At 39.0% G+C, this 15,571-nt stretch overlaps 1 long non-coding RNA gene across 3 annotated transcripts in view; it reads right to left on the bottom strand.

Moving 5' to 3' along the window:
• The window catches only part of LOC141497673 (uncharacterized), a 52,708-nt gene extending 37,350 nt beyond the window's left edge, over positions 1–15,358 (bottom strand). For all 3 annotated transcript variants that reach the window (XR_012471405.1, XR_012471403.1, XR_012471404.1), the window contains exons 1-2: positions 15,156–15,358; positions 14,235–14,384 (exon numbers count right to left, since the gene is read on the bottom strand). This is a non-coding gene — a long non-coding RNA (uncharacterized LOC141497673). The remainder of the gene's footprint in view (positions 1–14,234; positions 14,385–15,155) is intronic.
• Between the last annotated feature and the right edge of the window lie 213 nt (positions 15,359–15,571).

Below are 15,571 nucleotides of genomic sequence, written 5' to 3'. Positions count from 1 at the left end.
GTGGGCAGGGAAGGCAAGCTAATTGTCCCCTCCAGCTGTCATTTCAGTAGCTGTCCTGATGTCAGAAATGAAAAGGCAGAACAGAGTACAGTTGTAACTGAAATGCTACTGGCAGGTACAGAGGAAGAAGTGACTTTGAATCATGGTCCAGTAACATAAGAGCCTAGAAGAGCAGAGCAGAGGGCTTTGGAGTGTCTGGGCTGCAACAGGTTGGAGATAGATTTAGAACTGCACCCCATGGCACCTCTTATGTGTATATGGCTGCTCCAAGTTCAACACCTTTTGGAAGGTGTGAGTCAAGGAAAGATGATGACATACCTTCATTCTTGTAAACGAAGTTGACACTGAACTCCACCATGGCAAGTCTTTCAAAACCAAAAAAAAAAAGGAAAAGGGGCAAACAGTTTCAACTTGAGCAAAATAACAAAAAGAACCACTGTTCTTTACATTCAAACAGGGATACAATCCATCTCAAAACAAAATCCTCCATCTGGGTAATGCCATTAATTTTCCAGGTGACCTTGAACAAGTTTCTGGACCTCAGTTTCTTCAACTGGGAAATTAGAGGGGTTAGGTTTGACCTAATTACTTAATTTTTTTCTGAGCTGATTGTCTGGATAGTCTCTACTGAATGGTGTTTATCCACTTAGCATTATCTCCTTACATCCAAAGAGCAGAGACTACCACTGTGTGTTGTTCTCTCACACTATGACATGCACAATTAGGCCCTTAATAAATGTTTTCCAATGCTGACAGTGACAATTAAAACCCATTTGTCATTCAAGAAATTCTCCTGCATTGTTTTTATGCATATGAAGAACTCAGACTGACCAGTTCCTTCACTGGGACCTACCAAGATATTAAAATGACTAGGGAAAAGTAACCTTCACCACATGTTGGATGGAAGCTCTTTGAAAGATTCATAAAAAGATGTAAGTGGACAAGAATGTCACTGCCTTAAGAGGGATAGAGGGGATGTCACTCTGCATGAGTAGAAAAAGCATCCACTGTAATGAGATCACATCCCTCAGAGAATAAAAGAGAGAAAGAGACAAGGTTTCAACTTGGGAGAGTCTAGTCTATGGCCATAATGTCTCGAATTAGCTCAAGCACGTCTTTTTTGATTCTTTTTGCCTTGGTTTCCCAGCTCTCAGAGGAAATCAGACTAAAATGTGAAAGCACACACCTGAGCAACATGGCCAGCAGCAATGGTCCCAGCCCTTTATATTTGTCAGAGGCTTTCAGAAACTGGTTCCTTTGATCTTCACAATAAGCATGGGAGCCTAGAGGAAGTGGGTAGAGTTGGTTTTCCATTAACAAAAGAGGAAGTAGAAATCCAGAAAGGTTGAGAGACTTATCTAATCTCATTCAGTAAACTAATGGCAGAAGGCAGGACATCAGACTACATGATTAGTGATCTTGCCATGTTACTTTCTTGCCTAATGACACAGCAGTCTTTTACATTTTTGTCAAAAATCTTGTACTGCAATGGGGACATATTGCAAATGTAACGATTTTTTTTTCTAAAAAATACACCTTTCAGAGTCTTTTGTGATTGAGTTCTCTTTTTAAGGAGGCCAGCATAAGCCTTACTTGAAGAACTATTACATAAAAATGCACCATGTTCTTTTTTATTTTTTTGCAGATGGTGAGAGACCTATGGGTATAGGTTGTTGGTTCTTCATTCTCAAAATACAAGAAATGAAAGAAACCAATGATGTGTTTTTAAAAATTGAAGTGAGAGAGGATATAAAGGTTGGAAAGCTTCTTTGACTAGTATTATTTGAATGAACTCAGAAGATACATTCATTCTCATCTTAACAGGCAGATGCTGTTTAAACATTGGAAGTTTTGATTGTAGTTTCCTGGGAATTTGCTCCAATAAGGAAAAACCATTCAATAAATTAACCAGCTTTTATTAAGCATATGCTATGTGCCAGCCACCATGTCAGTGTCAGGCACTGAAGTCATAAATACAAAAATGAGAGAAGCTATGCCCTTAGAGAACCTTACATTCAAATAGGGAGGAAATGTACTTACATAGAGTAAATATGTGTATGCACATATTATGATGGATCTGTATGTATATATATATATGTGTGTGTGTGTGTGTGTGTGTGTGTGTGTGTGTATACATGTGCATATATAAATTCATGTAAGTATCCGTAAGTATGTATGTATGTGTATTAGTAATGGCCAGAAAAGGGAGATTTGTTGTAGGCAAAGGAGTTTTGAATGGAACCCCCAAAGAACAGATTGTTATGCCCTTTCCACAAGCTATGACAGTATCATCAATGCACTTATTATTCCCAGAGCAAGGGCAAGAAGTAAAATAGGGTAAGAGGACAATGATACCCACACAAGGACATTATGGCCATAGACTATGCATCTCCCAAGTTTTATTTCTTAATACCCTTTTGAAAACCTTGCCTCCTCTGAATAACTGGTAGCAAACTGGATAGAACAAAATGAGTAGATATTGGGGAATGTTAGGAAGAAATTGTGCATTGGAGTTCTACTAACTGAGGAAGGTATAATTTATTTTTTGCATTTACATTTTCTTACATATGTATTTTATATTATATTTAGTAAATGATTATTTATTTTCTTGTTTATGAAAAAAAGCAATCTTGGACTGGAGACAGTGCTGGTTTGGGGATCACAAACTCATGTGTTCAGATTCACCTTTTGACACTAGAGGCCATGCAACCCTGAACAACCTTTGACTATCCTCCAGACAACACTCTAAAGCCACAAGATGTGAGTAAATAAGTGCTTAAGTACATAAAAGAAGGAGGTCCTCAACACCAAAGAAATCATAGTTCTGATTCTATATACATATACTTTGACCAGAACTGTGATTTAATCCGTATGAGGAACTTCTTCAGAGGACCTCCCTCTAGTACAATTTATGTCACTGAGAGGTTAAAAGACTTGTCAAGGTCACACAGCCAGTGTATGTCCATAGTGGGATAAGAACCAAGTTCTTCATGATTCTTAGTCTAACATCTATTCATTATACACAATGTTATATACTGTGGGTAGTCAATGAATTGAATGAGGAAGAAAGAGAGCTAAATGATACTTGAAAATTCAAAGAACCATTTTAGTGGCCCCCAAGCTTCTTAATGAAAGTAAAATCTATCTTTTTAATAACCCAAGTGGGGGGGGGGCAGAGCCAAGATGGCGACATGAAGGGATCGAGTCTTAGGAGCTCTCTGATAAAAACTCATAAACTAAGGACTCTAACTAAACTTTCAAGAGACAGAACCCACAAAGGGACCCAGTGAGGCAGTTCTCCTACTCAAGGTAACCTGGAAAAGAGCAGAAAGGATCTGCTCCCCGGGGTCGGAGGGGTGGCCCACCAGAGGGGTGGCCCACCAGAGCCAAAGAACTTCAGCCTCCTGGAGGCAGCCCCAGGGTGCTGGGAGCTGCGGCTCACAGCAGCAGGGGAGTCTCCTGAGCTGCACCCTGGGGAGCACCGGCACAAAGTGGGGGAACAGTGGGGGAAATCTGCCAGAGGAAACACATGGAGCCCAGCCCTCGGGGCACACAGGGAGCAGCTTGGTCTTTCTGCAGCCCAAATCCAGGAAACAGAAGCAGGCAGAGCTGGTAAGCAAGAGCCCCCAGGGCATGAGCCCATTGAGCTGAGGGAGGGGAGTGAAGAGAGAGAGAGACTGCCAAGCTCTGTCCTCTGCCTCTGGAACAGGACTCTGGGGCTCTGACCACATTCAGATCCTGATCCCAGTCTAGGCCCCACCATAGAACAACAGGGCCCCCCCCCCACCTCGGCCCCGTGGCAGAGGAGGGCGCTTATGTTCATTCACAGACCAGGAGGGAAGACAGAACCCCACACACTGAGACCCTTGTGGGAGTGTCCCAAAAGCTCAGGAAGCACCCAAAAAAAACAGGCTTAGGCTGGGAAAATGAACAAGCAAAGAAATAAGAGGAAGACCATTGAGAAATATTTTGCAAATGAGCCCAAGAAGGATCAAAATAGTCTGAAGATGAGGAAGCACAAAGTCCTACATCTAAAGACTCCAAGAAAAACAGAAATTGGGCTCAGGCTATGATAGAGCTCAAAAAAGACTTTGAAAATCAAATGAGGGAGTTGGAAGAAAAACTGGGAAAAGAAAGGAGAGAGATGCAGGAAAAACATGAAAATGAAGTCAGCAGCTTAGTCAAGGAAATCCAAAAAAATGTTGAAGAAAATAGCATGCTAAAAAACAGCTTAGGTCAAATGGATAAAACAGTTCAAAAAGTTATTGAGGAGAAGAATGCTTTAAAAAGCAAAATTGGCCAGATAGAAAAAGAGATAAGAAAACTCTCTGAGGAGAACAAATCCTTCAGACAAAGAATAGAATTCAGGGAGATTGATGAATTTACCAGAAATCAGGAATCAATACTTCAAAACCAAAAAAATGAAAAATTAGAAGAAAATGTGAAATATCTCATTGGAAAAACAACTGATATGGAAAACAGACTTAGGAAAGATAATTTAAAAATTATTGGAATACCTGAAAGTCATGATCAGGAAAAGAGTCTTGACATCATTTTCAAAGAATTACTACAGGAAAATTGCCCTGATATTCTAGAAGCAGAGGGCAAAATAGAAATGGAGAGAATCCACCGATCCCCCTGAGAAAGAGATCCCAAAAAACCAACCCCTAGGAATATTATAGCCAAGTTCCAGAATTCCCAAATCAAAGAGAAAATACTACAAGCAGCCAGAAGGACACAGTTCAAATATCATGGAGCTGCAGTCAGGATCACTCAGGACTTAGCAGCATCTACATTGGAAGCTCGTAGGGCTTGGAATACAATATACTGGAAGGCAAAAGAGCTTAGAATGCAGCCAAGAATGAACTACCCAGCAAGGCTAAATGTCCTCTTCCAGGGAAAAAAGATGGACTTTCAATGAACCAGGGGAATTTCAAAGGTTCCTTTTGGAATGGCCAGAGCTGAACAGAAGGTTTGATCTTCAGATACAGGACTCAGGTGAAGCATGGAGATTGGAGGAGAGGGGGGAAATATGAGGGACTTAATGAGGATGAACTGCATGTATAGAAAAATGATACTGATAATATTCATATGAACCATCTCAGTTAATAGAGCAGGTAGAGGGAGCTTTTATAGTTGAAGCACAGGAGAAAGCTGAATTTGAAGATAAAATATGGTGTAAAAATGGAGTCAATAAGGAAAAAAGGGAAATGGAAAGGGAGAAAGAAAAAGGAGAGGGGGAATAGTCCAAGATATTTCACATAATAAGATTTTTTTTTATTACAATGAACTATTGCAATGATATGGAAGGGGGGAGGCAAGGGGGAATGAGGGAACCTTTGCTCTCATCAGAGATGGCTAGGAGAGGAAACAGCAAATATACTCAATGGGGTATAGACATCTGGAGTAAGAAGGAGGGGGGAGCAGGGGGAAGGGGTGGGGATGTGAATAAAGGAGGAGAGGATGGATCATGGGGAGACAGTGTTCAGATATAACACATTTTCTTTTTTACTTCTTGCAAGGGGCTGGGATTGGATGGCATGCCCAGGAACATAGGGCCAGGTGGATTCTGGGCCTAAGGGGTGGTATGGGGGCTCAGGGCTTCTTGGCCCCAGGACCAGGGATCTGTCTGCTGCGCCACTCAGAGACCCTACAGCAGAGTCAGAGTGAAAGGAGAGAGAAAATATAGTACACAGTAGTGGAGAAATAAGAAAGGAGGGAGTTGCAATCAGCAATGGCAACGGTGGAAAAATATAGAAGTAACTTTTTTGAGGGACTTATCATAAAGAATGTGATCCACTCACGACAGAGTTGATGGTGTTGGAACAAAGACTGAAGCACATTTTTTGTTATTATTGAGGGGAGGATGCAGGGCAAGTGGGGCTGGGTGGCCTGCCTGGAGCCACATAGCAGAAAGATCTTTTTGGGTGTCTGAGGCCGGATTTGGACCCAGGTGCTCCTGGCTCAAGGGCCAATGCTCTGTCTGCCACCCAGCCACCCCTACTATTATATTATTTTATTTTGGGTCTCTTTTTTCTTTCTTCTTTTTGGTTTTTACAGGGCAGTGGGGATCGGGTGGCTTGCATGTCACATGGCTGGGTGATTATTGGGTTTACGAGGCTTGATATGGACTCGGGTGCTCGTGGCTCCAGGGCTGATGCTTCGTCCATTGCGCCACCAGGCCATACCTACAATTATTGCTATCATTTTTTTTAATTTTAATTTTTTTCTCTCCCCTTTTCTTTTTCGCCCAAGCAAGTCTATCTATATTCATGGGGGGAGGGGTATTTTGTTTACTTGTAAACAAGTATATTTTATTAATGTAAAAAAAAACATTTGTACGAAATGAGAATAAAAAAATTAGAAAATAAATAACGCAAGTGGCCATACTAACCTTTTACTCCCTTTAGACAACACTCTAATACCATCCATAAGATGTTAAAAACAGATATCACGGAGCACAGTGATGCCATGAAATACAGCAATCTCCAAAGGATCAAAGTGATAGATGACCCATAGAGGAATGAAGAGATATATGGGTGGTCATAAATAGAACATGGTATATATGAGGGTAGATATGTGGCACAGTGTATAGAGCTCTGGCCTTAAAAGTCAGGAGGATGGGAGTTTGAATACAGCCTCAGATTTGACTCTAACTAGCTGTGTGATCTTGGGCAAGTCACTTAACCCTGATTGTCTCACATCCAGGGCCATCTCCAGCATCCTGATTCATATCTGACCACTGGACCCAGATAATTCTGCAGGAGAAAGTAAGATTGGTGACTTACACAAATTTCATTCACATGCTTGTCATAGCATCTCCGCCCTGATCTCGTGGTCTTCTTTGAGAATGAAGGATAAACATTATTATTATTATTATTATTATTATTATTATTATTATTATTATTATTATTATTGTATATATATATATATATATATATATGGTATGAAGTGTAAAAGATACCATCAATAAAATGTCTAACAGAAAAAGGAAATGAAATGTTCATGTAATGAGAGCCAGGAACAGCTGGCATTGGTACCCAGGGAATATCAAGTAGTTAAGAAGGTCTGATTGGACTTTGACTTATACTTTGGAAGAAATGCATAAACACATTGATGAGACCATAGATCTATTGACACATTAAAAAAGAACTTTTTCTAAATTTAAGATTTTTACTTTTTTCACTTATTCTGAGAAACCAGAACTTCTTATAAAAGGAATTTAGAGTCACAAGTTTGAATATAGTCCAATTGAAATGTGTTACTAGAGATACATATATATATATATTAAATGAAAATCATGCAAAAGACGATATAAAGATGTATGGTGGTTCATTTCAACTTAGAATCTACAAGAATAGGTTCATTACAAGTTAGAAAATAGGGGCAGCTAGGTGGCATAGTGGATAAAGCACTGGCCCTGGAGTCAGGAGTACTTAGGTTCAAATCCAGTCTCAGACACTTAATAATTACCTAGCTGTGTGGCCTTGGGCAAGCCACTTAACCCCATTTGCCTTGCAAAAAAAAAAAAGTTAGAAATTAAGGAGCTGAGGAATAAAAAAAAAAATCATCCTCCTTAAATATATGTATTTAACTCTAGCAACATATATGTGTATATACATGCATATATGTACAGATTTATATTTATTTCTATATATTTATTTATAAACATGCATATATATATATTTTTTTTTATCTGAGAACTAATTAAGATAGCCTAGTCATAGAGGTAAATTCAAGGACTAACAGATAATATTCATGTGCTCTGCTGATTCCTGATAGAAAGAGAAACCAAGAAAGACTCCTCATCAAGTGGGCATCTCCCTTCTGCAAGATTAATAAAATGATACAGAGAAGAGAAGACACAATGAGAAAGAATGGCTGTTCAGTGAGTGCACCATAAGAGGCAGTGCCCATAAATGAAACCATTGAGTCATCCTAACATTTGAGTAAATTTTAGTTAATTTAGTTTAGCTAGTTTAGTACGAAATTGGTACATTTAGCTATATTTTAGTTTAGTACATATTTGGTTAGTTTTCATATGGAAGTTGGAGGGAGGGAAAGAGAGTTACATAGTGGAAAAAATCCTAGACAAATAGTCAAAAGGACAGTTCTGGTCCTCACTTTCCCAGTAGTCATATGTCTTTGTAAAATTACATTTGCTAGTTAGATTAAAGTTTTCTCATTTATATAAAATTGGATGAGATTACTCTTTTAAACTAAGTTTCAAGGGCAGTTAGATGGCACAGTGGATACAGCACTGGCCTTGGAGTCAAGAGGATTTGAGTTCAAATTCAGCCTCTGACACCTACTAGCTGTATGACCCTGGGGAAGTCACTTAACTCCAATTGTTTCCAAAAAGAATAATGAAATAAAATTTCACTTGAACTGAAATTAAATTGGTGTCCAAATCTTGATACAATATTAAGATACAAGCCTTACCTGAAATAGTCAATGTGGGAGAGTTGAAATTATGCTGGCTTTGGGGACAAAGACCTGGAGTCAAACCCCATCTGTGCTTTGAACTCCCTGAGTAATCTAGTACAATTCACTCATCTTCTCTGTTCTCATCTGTAAAATTAGGGAGTAGGAAGAAAAGGTTTCTAAAATATATTCCAGCTCTCAATCTATTATCTCTTTTCTTTTCTCTGGGGCAAATGGGCAGATATGAAATAAACAAATTTTTGGAACCTTTTCCTTTTTTCTCCCAGCCCAACAGGATGACTTTTTTTTCCTTGGGGCCAACCCCTAAAAAAGAAAAGTTTTGTTACTCTGTGAGAGCTTCCCTAAATTGAGCACAAATTAGGATGCATAGATATTGCTGCTCTTCAAGCAGACTCTGGAGTATTGGGGGAGCCATGAAGACACCCCACCACCAATGGTAGCAACACTGCCAATACAGATCTGGGCATCAAGGTGCAAGGATAAGGGAAGAGTTCTAGTTTTTGTTTTGGATGTGGGAGAGAAAAATTTAAATTCATATCACAAGTAGGAAGAATTTGAGTGGGAGGAAGACAATCTGAAAGATAAAAGAAACTCATAGGAAATAATTCTTCTCTAGGACCATTAGCAGTTCCCAACCTTCAACTTCTATGCTCTTTTCTCCTTGTGGACAGTAATTACCAGCAATATCAAATTCTTTCTTCACCATTATGCCTCAGGACAATTCCTATAATGGTCCACATCTACTCTCCCAAGTGTTACCTCACTGCTAAGTAATTCCACTTTTTTTTTCACAATAAAAGGCTCAAGCTGGGCAGTTTAATCATGGCTTATTCCACATCTAGGAAAAGGAGAACCATATATGGCAGAGAGAGCAACAAATTATTTCTTTCAAAGTTGCATCAGGCATGTCTGCTAATGGAGCAACACCATTAGTTTCCAGAGGACTTGAGAAGTATGAATGTTTAAATCATTTAAATTAAACAGCAAGTTTTGTAGTGAAAGTTTTGCATCTAGGTGACCCAGTGGATAGAGCATCAGGTCTGGAGTTAGGAAGATTCATCTTTGTGAGTTCAAATCAGGTCTCACACTCTTACTAGCTGTATGACTCTGGACAAGTCACTTAACTCTGCCTTGGTACCCTCATGTAAAATGAACCAGAAAAGAAAATGGCAAACCACTCCAATATCTTTGCCAAGAAAACCCCAAATGAGGTCATGGAGAGAAGAGACATGACTGAAATGACTGAGCAAAAAAAAAAAAAAAATCTTGGCTTTAGTTTCATTGCTATACACTGAGAGGGTTAGACTAGATGATTGGCAAGTTTAAGTTGAAGAACTATGATTCTATTGTCCTAGATAGCTGTATCAGTGTAGCATATCAGCACATTCTGACCAACCCACTAAGTTGCCAAATTCAGTAGAGGTTGATCAATAGCTTCCAAAAGCTGTTCTGAAGCTAGCCCTTATTCTCCTGCCAGCACCCACTTTTCCAGATGCTCATCCCATGGCAAATATACTTCATCTTAGGTGTGCAGTTCACCCACCTCCCTCATCCCTGAAAGCATCCAAGCACTTACCTACTCCTTTCAGCCAGAAAACATCACTAGCCCCAATGCCCTTCATCCTCACCATTGGACAGTCACAGAAATAGTTTGTGGTTAGTGAAGAAACAATGAATCTTGGCATGACATCTTGACTATTTGAATTTCCAGATCTAAAAAGCACATTTCCTCTCTCTTTTGTTTATTGTATTGTTGTTGCTGAATCTCACTTTGGTTTTTATTTGTTTATGTTTTTTAAGAGCAACAGGAAGTGACTATTGTCTGTTTTCAGTTTAGCTCCTCAGCCTGCTCTTTATGAGGCCATGATATTAATGGCACTAGGAATGCATTGTTTTCCTCTATGTTCCCTTAAATGTCATCTTTGCTTGTATCCCAGCTGCTCAGGTAAGTAGAATTTTCCACTTCTTTTAAATGTCAGCCCATCTTTTTCTATTAATTCAACTTTCCTCATCTTTGATTTGGAGGCAGAGTCATGGAAATAAAAATGGATGAGCCTGCTGTCCTTTCTTCTGCATCCATAGTAGGCAATATTTCTGAAAATGCCAGAAACTAACAAGAACAGTGACTAAAGTAAGCTCCTTTCTAAAGTTTATTAAATCCTTTAATTCTTTTACTCTTCAGATAGGGGGAAGGGAACAAGTACTTTTTAAGTGCCGACTATTTGCCAAGTGGGCAGCTAGGTGGCTCAATGGATAGAGCACTGGCACTGGAAAAAGGAAGAGCAGAATTCAGATGCTCACTAACTGTGTTACCCTGGGCAAGTTACTTAACCCTGTTTTCCTTAGGCTTTTCATTTGTAAAATTATCTAGAGAAGGAAATGGCAAAGCATTCCAGAATCTTTACCAAGAAAATCCCAAATGGAGTCATTCATGACTGAAACAATTGAACAATAATGTGTACTAGGTAAGCCTTTTACAAATATTATCTCATTTGATTCTTACAACAATTCTGGGAAGTATTATAATTCCCATTTTATAGTTGTGGAACCTGAGATAGATGGAAGTTAAGTGACTTGCTTAGGGTCATAGAGCTAAAACACAAGACCTAGTTCTTTCTGGCTCTTGATCTAGTAACTCTATCCATTTGGTTCTTAAATAATTGTTATCACAAGAGGAACAAATATGCAACATCAGAAAATTTCAAAATTGGGAGAAATCTCAGTGACTTTGTAGTTTTCCCTTAAGTGAATAAGGGTAGAATCTGGCATTGTAGATGAGTCCTATAGAGTTGCCTGAAGCACACATTTAAGTTAAGTGACTTGCTCAAGGTCACATGGCTATTAAAGGCAGCATTTGAATTCAGTTCTTCTTGACTGCAAGCTCAGCATTCTACCTACTTCCTAAATAGCCCCTACTTTTCCTTTAAATCAAATTTTTATTTTTTCTCCCAAACTTCTACCCATTTCTCCCAGTCTGCCCTTTAGGACCAAAGAGAAGATCATTTTCTCTTCCACATGATAGCATCTTATATATTTGAAAGCAACTTGACAATTTATCTCTACTCTTAATTTAATATCCTCAACTGATCCTTCTTAAGCCATGACCTTAAGCCCTTTCATCACATCTCCCCCCCCAATGTTTTCCAACATGTCAATGTCCTCCTTAAGAATAGGCATCCAGAGATGAACATTATATTAGGTGTGGTCAGACTGGGGTCGGGTACAATGGGACCATCATTTCCTTATACAAAAACCATATGATGGTAATTTACATATATATATATATATATATTTTAAAAAGATAAATAATTAACTTGTCAACCATCATCAACTGTTTATAAAACCCAGGCTTAGGGTGTGAACTAAACAAAGGAAAGACTGGGTGACACAGTCCCTCAATTAGAGAATAAAAACAGGTCCCCAGGAATAGCCCCATTGGCCAACTGCCCTTCTATTACATTCATACAAAGCAATGGATGGTTTGGGTAAAGCCTATAGCAAATCCTGAGGGATTTCCAAGAAACTTCCAGAGGGAGTTAATGAAAAACAAAATCTTAGTTTTCATACAGCTGAAAGGTTCGTCAAGCTTTTTGTCTACTTTTCAAAGTCCTACAGATGTCTCTGGGAATTAATTCAGCATTTCTTCACTATTTCCCCTGCTTCAGACTTTTTTTCCCCTTTATACTTATTTATTTATTTATTTTCATCCATTTGCACATGCATATTTTTAAGTTACAAAATTTCCTTCCATCCTCCCTTCCTATCCCCTTCCCCTCAGTGGTAAACAGTCAGGTTAGCATTGTACATGCATATTTTTGATAAACACGTTTACAGATTAGTCATTTTTGGTATGGGGAATTAGGATTAAGGGAAAGAGATGCATGCAAGATAATTTTTATAAAGTGTTCATGAGATTCTGAAGAGTTATTTGTTTGTGTGTATGAATGTCTGTGTGTGTGTGTGTGTGTGTGTGTTTTGTTTTGTTTCATTTTTCTTTCTCTGGATGGGGATAATACAGTCAATAGCCAGTATAATACAGTTGTCCTAGCTCTCTGGACTGCTGAGAGGAGCTGCTTCCATCAAGGTTGTTCATCTCACATTGTTGTTAATATATACATTGTTCTCTTGGTTCTACTCCCTTCGCTCAGCAGCAGATCCTGTAATTCATTCCATGCTTCTTTAGGGTCCAATCATTTATGGTTTCTTATAGAATAATAATATTCCATAGTATTCATGTACCATAACTTGTTTAGTCATTCCTGAGCTGCTATGAGTATTTTGGAACATGTGGTATTTTCCCTTTTTCTATAATTTCTTCTAGATATAGACCTAGCATTGGAATTGCTGGTTCAAAGGGTATGAACAGTTTCATTGTTTTTTGGGCATAGTTCTATTTTGCTCTCCAGAAAGGTTGGATCTATTCACAACTCTCCCTGCTTCAGTCTTAATATCTTGGTTTACATTGGCCTACATCCATCTCAATCCAACAAGCAACACTGAATGTATATCATGTGCCTGGGAAACCAGGAAACTGAGGGGAAGACAAAGAATTCTATCCATGGGGCCTTCTCAGACTGGGAAAGAAGGAAAAAAGTTCCAGACATGCCCATCTTCAGAAGACACTACTCAGAATGTTAGAATTAGGAAGGAGACTTAGAGATCACTTATCTACCACATCTCAGAAGACAAGAGTTGTAAAGGACCTGAGAAGCCTTGTGATTAATGGTGAACCATTGATGCAGAAAGGGACGCCTAAATGAAAGTAGGTAATGATTATTTTATCTTCACCTCCTTGGCCTATCATGGTGGCCTCTCATATTCGCTTTCATGATTTCCTTGTTAATGTCAGATAGAGCTTCCTTGATCAGAAAGTTTCCTTGGGGAATTCAATTCCCTCAGGGCTCCAAAGTTTAGAATTTGCATCTTAATGTAATTTTTCCACCAGGGAAAAGAAGAGGGGAAGGGAATACACATTTATATAATACCTACTATGTAACAAGTACTGCTCTAATTACTTTACAAATTATCTCACTTCATCCTCCCAACAATCAATATACCCATTTTATAGCTGACAAAACAAAAATAGACAGAGGTTGTGGCTTACTCAAGGTCACACAACTGGGAAGTATCTGAGGTCACATTTGAACTCACATCTTCCTGATTACAGGTCCAATCTTTTTTTCCACTAGTTCACCTAGCTGCTGATATATGGACTGTGACTATTTCAGACACCTTCAGGATTTTTGGAGCTTTTTATTTTCTTTTTAGTGATTGGGTAATGGTGTATATAATAGGAACATGTGCAAATTATATGATGACCAAGGAGTGAATCCACCATGGGAAAATGGGACAAATCAACATAGGCTCATCTCCTAAATGTGTGTCTAGGAAACACAAGTATGCAAGAACAACGTGGTCCAATGGTTATAAGCACATGAGTTTAAAATCTGTCTCTCAGAAGTGCTTCCTGCTTTTACTTCAAGTTTGGACCTCAGTTTTCTCATTTAAAAAATGAAGCTTGGGGTGGCTAGGTGGCACAGTGGATAGAACACTGACCTTGGAGTCAGAGGAGCTGAGTTCAAATCCAACCTCAGACACTTAATAATTACCTAGCTGTGTGGCCTTGGGTAAACCACCCCACTGCCTTGCAAAAACCTAAAAAAATGAAAATAAAAACTAAAAAATGAAGCTTTTGAACTAAATAATATCTAAGGAATATTTTATTATTGAACCTATAAAGAAATCAGTAGTAGAGCAAACAAATGGTCCCCCAGTCCCAAGTTGCATACCTGATAAGATCACCAAAAGCATATATGATCAAAGAATCCAGTAGTATTCTTCATCCAGCAGTAACACGTTACAGATGTCCTCCATTAATTCATCCGAGCTTGGCTTGAATCTATTTAGCTTTCCATCTTATCACACTTGGGATAATGAGCCTGAGAAGCACATAGAAGACAACTGGATGAAGATGAATCAAACATCCATCATATCACTGCAGATCAGTTTAGAAGATTCTCTGAGTCTAACTCTTCCTAGGCTTTTCTGCCTCTACTTGCATGATTGTACACCAAGTAGCAATGGGTTTTAGTGGCTAGACAATGTCCACAGAAACAGAATGGTTTAGTAGGATAGAACATTTAGCATCAGGAGAGATCTGAGTTTGAGTCCAGCATAGAAAACATCTGCCCTAAGTGGCCACAGACAAATTACTTATTCTCTCAGGGATTCAGTTTACTCATATGCAAAATGGGTCTAATAATATGCATATTCCAAATTCTCAACCTTACTGTAAGCAGAGCACCTTTCAAAATACTCTATAAATATGAGTTATTACTAGAGGCAGCATTTTTCCATTTTAATTAAAACTTCTCGCTTGCTACTGGTCTGTTTCCCTCAGCCCTCAGGACCTGAGGCAGGTGCTAATAGTCATAGCTGGTGCATCCCAGTTTTTTTCTGGAGATCAGCATCTGTTGACACCATCATCACCAAGGAATATATATATCAAGTACCTGGGCAGTACTTACAACCTTCTGTTGGTTGCTATACTGGATAAATTATAGAGGTGTGTCTCCTGCCCTTGGGGAATTTATTCAGGCAAAATAGGCAGCACTAGACAGACAGACAAATAAAAACATCTAATACTTAATGGAGACAAAATGATTATTCCCAGACATAAGTAAATTAAGAAGAGATAGTTAAATATTTACAGTGGCTACAAGTGAAGACCTGCCCCTGTGGTGTCCTAGCCTCTTGCTTGCCATCAGCTCCAGGGCTGGGTGGTGATTCCAGGGGTGTCTGCTTAGGGAGGGAACCCCACTGAAAAAGAGTCCAGGGCTCAGCAGATCTTCAGACCAAGAGCAGTCCAAATTAGGAAGCAGCCTATAAGCAAGCTCAGAAGAGCAGACTAAGTGACCAGTCAATAGGCACCAGTGGTTATGAGTGGGAGGCAGAATGAATCCAGTACAATGTTATCTCTTCAAGAGGAGATAGCTCTTTATTTTGTATCTTTATGTCTCTAGAACCTAGCTCAGTATTTCTAATTTTGAATATATTTAATAAATGCAGAAGGAAGGAAGGGAAGGAGAGAGGGAAGGAGGGAGGGAAGGGAGGAACTGGGGGAAGT

This window comes from Macrotis lagotis, chromosome X (genome assembly GCF_037893015.1).
Source record: "Macrotis lagotis isolate mMagLag1 chromosome X, bilby.v1.9.chrom.fasta, whole genome shotgun sequence".
Taxonomy (NCBI): Eukaryota; Metazoa; Chordata; class Mammalia; order Peramelemorphia; family Peramelidae; genus Macrotis; species Macrotis lagotis.
Note: the sequence above shows the minus strand (reverse complement) of the source record. Positions and strands in the feature narration are given on the sequence as shown.